The following is a 7172-nucleotide window of genomic DNA, read 5'->3' on the forward strand; positions in this document are numbered from 1 at the left end:
TTTTTTAAAAAATTTAGTTTGTTAAAATGTCCTTTGAAAGGCAAAGATGCAGAGAGAGGCAGAAAATCTTCCATCCACTGGTTCACTCCCCAAATGCCCACAGCAGCCAAGGATGGGCTGGGCTGAAGCTAGGAACCCAGAACTTCATTCAGGTCTCCCATGTGGGTGACAGTGGCCCAAGCACTTGAGCCATCACCTGCTGCATCCCGGGGTACACATTAGCAGGAAGCTGAAATAGGAAGCAGAGTAGTCAGGACTTGAACCAGGCACTCTCACAGGGGATGCAGGCATCCTAAGCATGAACTTAACTCCTGCACCAAACTCCTGGACTGAAAACTTAAAAAAAAATTGATGAAAATGTTTCTTTAGGGGCCAGCGCCGTGGCTCACTAGGTTAATCCTATGCCTGTGGCGCCGGCATCCCATATGGGCGCCGGTCCTAGTCCCGGTTGCTCCTCTTCCAGTCCAGCTCTCTGCTGTGGCCCAGGAGGGCAGTGAAGGATGGCCCAAGTGCTTGGGCCCTGCACCCACATGGGAGACCAAGAGGAAGCACCTGGCTCCTTGGCTTCGGATCGGCGTAGCGCCAGCTGTAGCGGCCATCTGGAGAGTGAACCAGCGAAAGACCTTTCTGTCTCTCTCTCTCACTGTCTATGATTCTACCTGTCAAATTTAAAAAAAAGTATTTATCTAAAAAATTGGTAATCATAATGTTAAAATACAGGCAATCATCAACTTATATACATGTATTGAAAATGATCATTTTTGTATCAGTCTTTGTCTTGAAACAAATACTGTGCTTTCATGAAAGAAGATGCAAACTTTAATTAGGAACCTGAGCAATTCAAATTTCTGCTTAGCTTCAAATCTAGCTCTACAATCACCATTCTAGCCATAAAGTTTTATAGATGCAAAATAATATTTATATTGATAACCCTGGAAATATTAATTGATGGACTGATCACTTAATTATATTAATAGCAGGCCGGCGCCGCGGCTCACTAGGCTAATCCTCCGCCTAGTGGCGCCGGCACACCGGGTTCTAGTCCCGGTTGGGGCGCCAGATTCTGTCCCGGTTGCCCCTCTTCCAGGCCAGCTCTCTGCTGTGGCCCGGGAGTGCAGTGGAGGATGGCCCAGGTGCTTGGGCCCTGCACCCCATGGGAGACCAGGATAAGTACCTGGCTCCTGGCTCCTGCCATCGGATCAGCACGGTGCACCGGCCGCAGCGTACCGGCCAAGGCGGCCATTGGAGGGTGAACCAACGGCAAAGGAAGACCTTTCTCTCTGTCTCTCTCTCTCACTGTCCACTCTGCCTGTCAAAAAGTAAAAAAAAAAAATATATTAATAGCATCAAGAGTGATTTGCTGTATTTCACTGAGGAAAAAAAGGCCAAATTTTATCTCACACCTGTAGAATATAGAGATGTAAATGTATAATGTGACTGAAGAGCTCACTATGATACAGACTGGAAATGCAACTGTGTGTCTTTAATCATTCATTTATATATTTATTCTCTCAGTCTTCTACTCTGTATGAATTACCTATTCACTTGTTATTACCATACTAAGAGCTAAACATTCTGTTAAGAATCGAGAGGTACATATATTTCTCCTTGCCGCTCAGAAGCTGAGTTACATGTATATGTTTATGTGTTACATATAAATGTCCTGATGCATGATGCCTTTGTTACTTAAAAAGTATTAAAATTGGAAACTTGTGCCCAGAATAGCAAGTCAAGAACTCTTATAAATAACGTTGCTAGTGGGAATGTTAAAATACAGCAGCTGCTTTGGAAAAGCTTAAACATAGAGTTTCCATTTGATCCAACAATTCCACCCCTAAATATTTATCTAATAAAGACAAACAACAAAAGCTCATCCAAAATATGTACATGAAATACTCATAGCAGGGATATTCTTAGTAATACAAACACACGAAATGCCCATGAATGGGTAAACAAAATGCAGTATATCCATTGAATGGAACATTATTTAACAATAAAAATGGAATACTGAAACATACTGGATGAATCTTGAAAACATACCAGGTGAAAGAAGCAGCCCCTGAAAGACCCCGTAGAGTATAACCCTATGTGTATGACATATCCAGATGAGACACATCCATAGAGATATAAATTAAATTAATGTTGGCCGAGGGTTAGAGAGAGGTGAGGAATGACTGCTAATATGTATGGTGTTTTCTTTAGGGATGATGGTATATGTTCCAAAATTGATGTGGTTATGGCTGTAGAACTCTAAAAATTCACTAAATACAGCTGAATATAATTTAAATGCCTGAAAACATGACCAGACTGCCAGTGTTGTAGGCATGGTTGTCCCTGGTGAAATAACGGGCTCAGTAAATATAATTACGAAAGAAAGAAAAAACCCAACGGAGGGCAAGAGGCCCAAAGCAACACTTGCAAGAAGTGATCAGAGTTTGACAAGGTGTCTGTGTAAGCAAACCACATCCCTATTATCCCCTGGAGGCTCAGAATTGATTCCTGGGAGGGGTCTACTGTGTAAACGTCAGGGCTTGTCCTCTTCTATGCAGTTTCAAAGCACATACTCAGCCCCTGGAAAGGGAGGTCCAGGCTGTATGCAGGAGCTGCTGGGAGAAAACTCCAATGGCAGCAAGAAGGCTGTGGTTGTCCTTTCAAAACGACAGCGTCGTCCACACAGGCTAATGGTGCTCTGCCTTGAGCATGTGTCACAAACACCTTCCAGACTTGTTCAACAACAGATTACTGGGTTAAGCCACTGTCCGTAGCACCAGCATCCCATGGGGCAGGGTTTCCAGTCCCGGCTGCTCCACTTGCAATCTAGCTCCCTGCGAATGCACCTGGGAAAGTCCTTAGGCCCTTAGCACCCACGTGGGAGACCCCAGTGGAGCTCCAGGCTCCTGGCTTCCGCCTGACCCAGTTCTGGCTTTTGTGACCATCTGGGGAGTGAACCAGCTAATGGGAAATCTCTCTCTCTCTCTCTCCCTCCCTCCCTCCCTTTTTCTCTGTAATTCTGACTTTCAAATAAATAAGTAAATCTTTTCCAAAAAAGCAGATTACTGATGCCCAAGCTCTGAATTTCTACCAAAATTGCAAGTGACTCTGATTCTGCTGGTCAGGGGATTGCACTTCCAGAACTATTTGTATATATGTAAGTTATTCATAAAGTGACTATATCAGAATGGAAGGTGATGTGAGATGGGATGGGCCAGCAAAGGGGAGAGGACGACATAAAGGATATGACACATAGAACACAAATGTGTAGGCCAAAGCCTATAACCCAGGATCACCTTGGGACATGAGAAGAAGGGTGGTTTAGTCAAGTGAACTTTATGATCAGGCATTCCTATTAGCAACAGTTTCTGAGTTAAGCTGCTGGTGGTATCTGCTTCTCCCTTTCATGGGTCAAGGTCACTAACAGTGGCACATGGCTTTCTCCCACTGCACCTAGAAAGTCAGTGTATGATGGCCCAAGTATCTGGGCCCTTGCCACCCACTTGGGAGACCTGATGGATTCAGGATTCTGGCTTCAGCCTAGCCCAGCCCTGGCTGTTGTGGCAATTTGGGGAGTAAACCAGTGATGGAAGTTTCTTTCTCTCTCATTCTTTCTCTGTCACTCTGACTTTCAAAAAAGAAATCATTTTTAAAAAGTTAGCTTGCTTTTGGTAAGAAAATCAGTATAGATTTGATTCAGTGCATGTATTTCACTCTGAGATTGAATGGGACATTTTATTTAATTTACCATAAATATAAGTTGTAAGAACAATAGAAAGAAAATGTTATTAGCAAAATGCTCTAAACAGTCTTGAATGTTTCTCAAGTCTACTTTAAGTGGCATTGAAGGACAATTTCATTCATTTTCACCATTTCTAATAAAACTTGGATTTATGTAGGCCACGGAATCCTTTCAGAGAACAAAGCCAAAAGTAAAGCAAAATTCTTTATTGTGGTTAAAAATAGGAGTTAGTCTTATTGCCTTGAGCAGAAAAGTAATCTGGATACTCCAAAGAAAATGTGGTTATAGAGGGGAAGAGAATTCGATAGAGAAAATATAGACATGTATTCAGCTTCCTCTTCTTCAAGAATTTTCCAAAGAAATCTGTATCATCTGGAGTTGGGTGCTTGGGTTCTTTACTTCTGTTTTGTCAACTAATATGAGTGAACAGATAGGAGCACTAAGACAGAAACTGGCATAAATAAATATACAGATTCAGTGGTATAAAACTTACTAATTTAAATTAGAGTTTTGCAGGGCAGGCGTTGAGGCTCAGCAGGTTAACCCCTGTATGGGATAACCATATCCTGTACCAGAGTGCCACACTGAGTCCGGCCTCTGCTTCCTTTTACTACATCTGAGAGGCAACAGATAATGACCCAAGTACTTGTGTTCTAGTCATTCACATGGGAGACCCGATGCACTTCTTGGCTCCTGGCTTTCATCTGGCCCAACCTGGAGGGAGGGCATTTGTGGAGTGAACCAGAGGATGGAAAAGCTGTCTCTGTGCCTCTCTCTTTCTATGCCACTGTGCTTTTCAAACAAATAAAATATTTTAAAAAGAATTTTGTAGACAAAACAACTTGAAAATCATTTCCAGGACTGGCGTTGTGGCATAGTAGGTTAAGCCATAGCCGGCAATGCCAGCATTCCATATGGGTGCTGGTTCATGTTGCCGCTGCTCCACTTCCAATCCAGCTCCCTACTAATGACTCAGGAAAGCAGCAGATGATGGCTTATGCACCTGGGTCTCTGCTATCCACGTGGGAGACTTGGAAGAAGCTCCAGGCTCCTGGCTTCAGCCTGGCTCAGCACTGGCTATTGAGGCCATCTGGGGAGTAAACCAGCAGATGGAGGGTCTCTCTCTCTCCCTTTCTCTCTGTAACTCTGTATTTCAAATAAATAAATAATATTTTAAAAAATAAAAATAATTTCCAAAGCCAAAATACGTATGTAATATTTTACTTCATGAAAAACTAGGGCAAAGAAATGGGTTAATTCTTATTATCTGTTCAGTACTTCCAAATATCTAGGTCCATAGAATTTTTTTCTTATGTATACCACTTTTTAAAAAGATTTATATATATATGTACATATTTATCTTTAATATAAAAAATAGTCTCAGCCTTAGAACTGATTTGACAAGTTAAAGTCACACAAAACCAAAACCCTTAAAAACAAAAATTGATTGAGGATCATGCTAAATTACATTAAACAATGTGTTTTAACTAGTTCTTACTTTTTAAGGCATATCCAACAGAACAGTCAACAAAATGGACATTTCTGTGCCTAAATAGCTACACATTTTAGTACTGATTAAAATAGAACTAAATGTTCACTCATGCTATGGTTTTCATGAATTTTGATATTTTTAGTAGTGGAAAGTTGAATTCACTTTATAATATTTTCTACTTTTATAAATTGAGTTTTTCTCTTTATGTAGGTAATTCATTATTTTTATATTTATTTATTTGAAAGGCAGAATGAGAGAGAGAGAGAGAGAGAAGGAGAGAGAGAGAGAGATCTTCCATCTGCAGGCTTATTTCACAAATGGCCACAATAATCAGAACAGGGCCAGGTGAAAGCTAAGAGCCAGGAATTCCTTCTGGGTTCCCCATGTGGGTAACTGGGACCCAAGTACCTGGACCATCATCTCCTGCCTTCCCATGGCATTAGCAGGGGGCTGGATCAGAAGCAGAGTATCCAGGAGTCGAACTGGCACTCCTACATGGGTTGCTGGCATCCCAGGCAGTGGCTTAACCTGCTGTGCTACCATGCTTGCTCTGTAGGAAATTCTGTATTATGTTAACGTTGATTTATGTGACACATAAACCCTTAAATATTGATAGCTTCACAGAGAAGGAAATTAGGTTTTGTTCACTTTGTAGTCCTTGCAGACTTGCCTGTCACCAGCAGATTTCTCCAAGTAGCATTTCAAAGAATAAGGCTCTTTCCTTCTTGAAAATCTGCTGTCTCCTAGGGCATCCAGACAAAAGGAGACTGGACAAAGAGTATCCACTTCTTAACAGCATATGACTTTTGCTGTCATTCCTTTGGGGTTAAACCACTCATATGACCCAATCTAGATTCCCCATGGAAGTTGCAGGGGAGAATCTGTTCTGTCTCAATCATCTAATTGAAATGCCGAGGTCAACTCAGAAGAGGGCAGTAACTTCATTGAAATTCTACAGAAGCTCGGGCACTCATTCTGGTGGTGAATCAGCTGACTGTCACAGACTACCCTTTAACCATAAAAGTCCCTGCTTCCTTCTTCCCCACATGGAACACTCTCTATTTCTTTAAGCTCCATTTCTGTCCCAAGTTTTTATCCAGCTCCATGTTAAGGATCTCTACATAATGGACAGGTTTCCATGGGTCTCCACAATCCAAGTTTCCCGACCCCCTTGTCACCACTCACCTGCAATACAAAGATTGGGCAGAGAAAAGATTGCTGCACCAATCCTCATTTGCAAAAAGGAGCCTGTATTTAAACCCAGCACCTCCTGTTCCTCAGCGCTGACAACATCTTGCTGAGCAGACATGAGCAAAATATTTACTCTTGCAAAAGATCTCTCAGACCCTGGTCTCCATCTCTGAGTCGGATTTCCTTCTCTATTCTCTTTGATAGCTCCTGGGTCTCAGTTTCTGGGAGGTTTGTTCTTGTCCGTTATCCTCCATGACTGATTCTTAAGGGAAGAGTGGGGAATGGTAGGAAGAACAACAGCTCCTAAAAGGCTTTTCATCCAAATCCTTTAAACCTGTGCATATGCCATATAACGCGGCAAAGGAGAATCAAGACTGCAGGTGGGATTAAGGTTGCTCCCTGACTTGGAGAACAGCAGATAATCCTGGATGATCCAGGTAGGCACAGTGTAATTAGAAGACTCTTCTAAGTGAGACAGGAGAGTCAGCGGCAGAATGAAGGCTTAAATGCCTTTGCTGGCTTTTAACCATGAAAAGAGTCTTCAGAGCTAAGGAATGCAATGGTCTCTAGATGCTAGAAAAGCAACAGAACACTCTCCCCTGCAGTCTCCATGAGGAATGCAGCCCTGCTGACATTTTGATGTTAGCTCAAGAGATCTGTGTTGGATCTCTGAGCTCCAGAGTCAAAAGATAATAAATTTGTGCTGATTTAAGCCACTGTATTTTTTTTGTAATGTGTAATGGCAGCAATAGGAAT

Source organism: Oryctolagus cuniculus, chromosome 3 (assembly GCF_051225735.1).
Source record: "Oryctolagus cuniculus isolate XC-2025 breed Fujian yellow rabbit chromosome 3, ASM5122573v1, whole genome shotgun sequence".
In the NCBI taxonomy this organism is placed as follows: Eukaryota; Metazoa; Chordata; class Mammalia; order Lagomorpha; family Leporidae; genus Oryctolagus; species Oryctolagus cuniculus.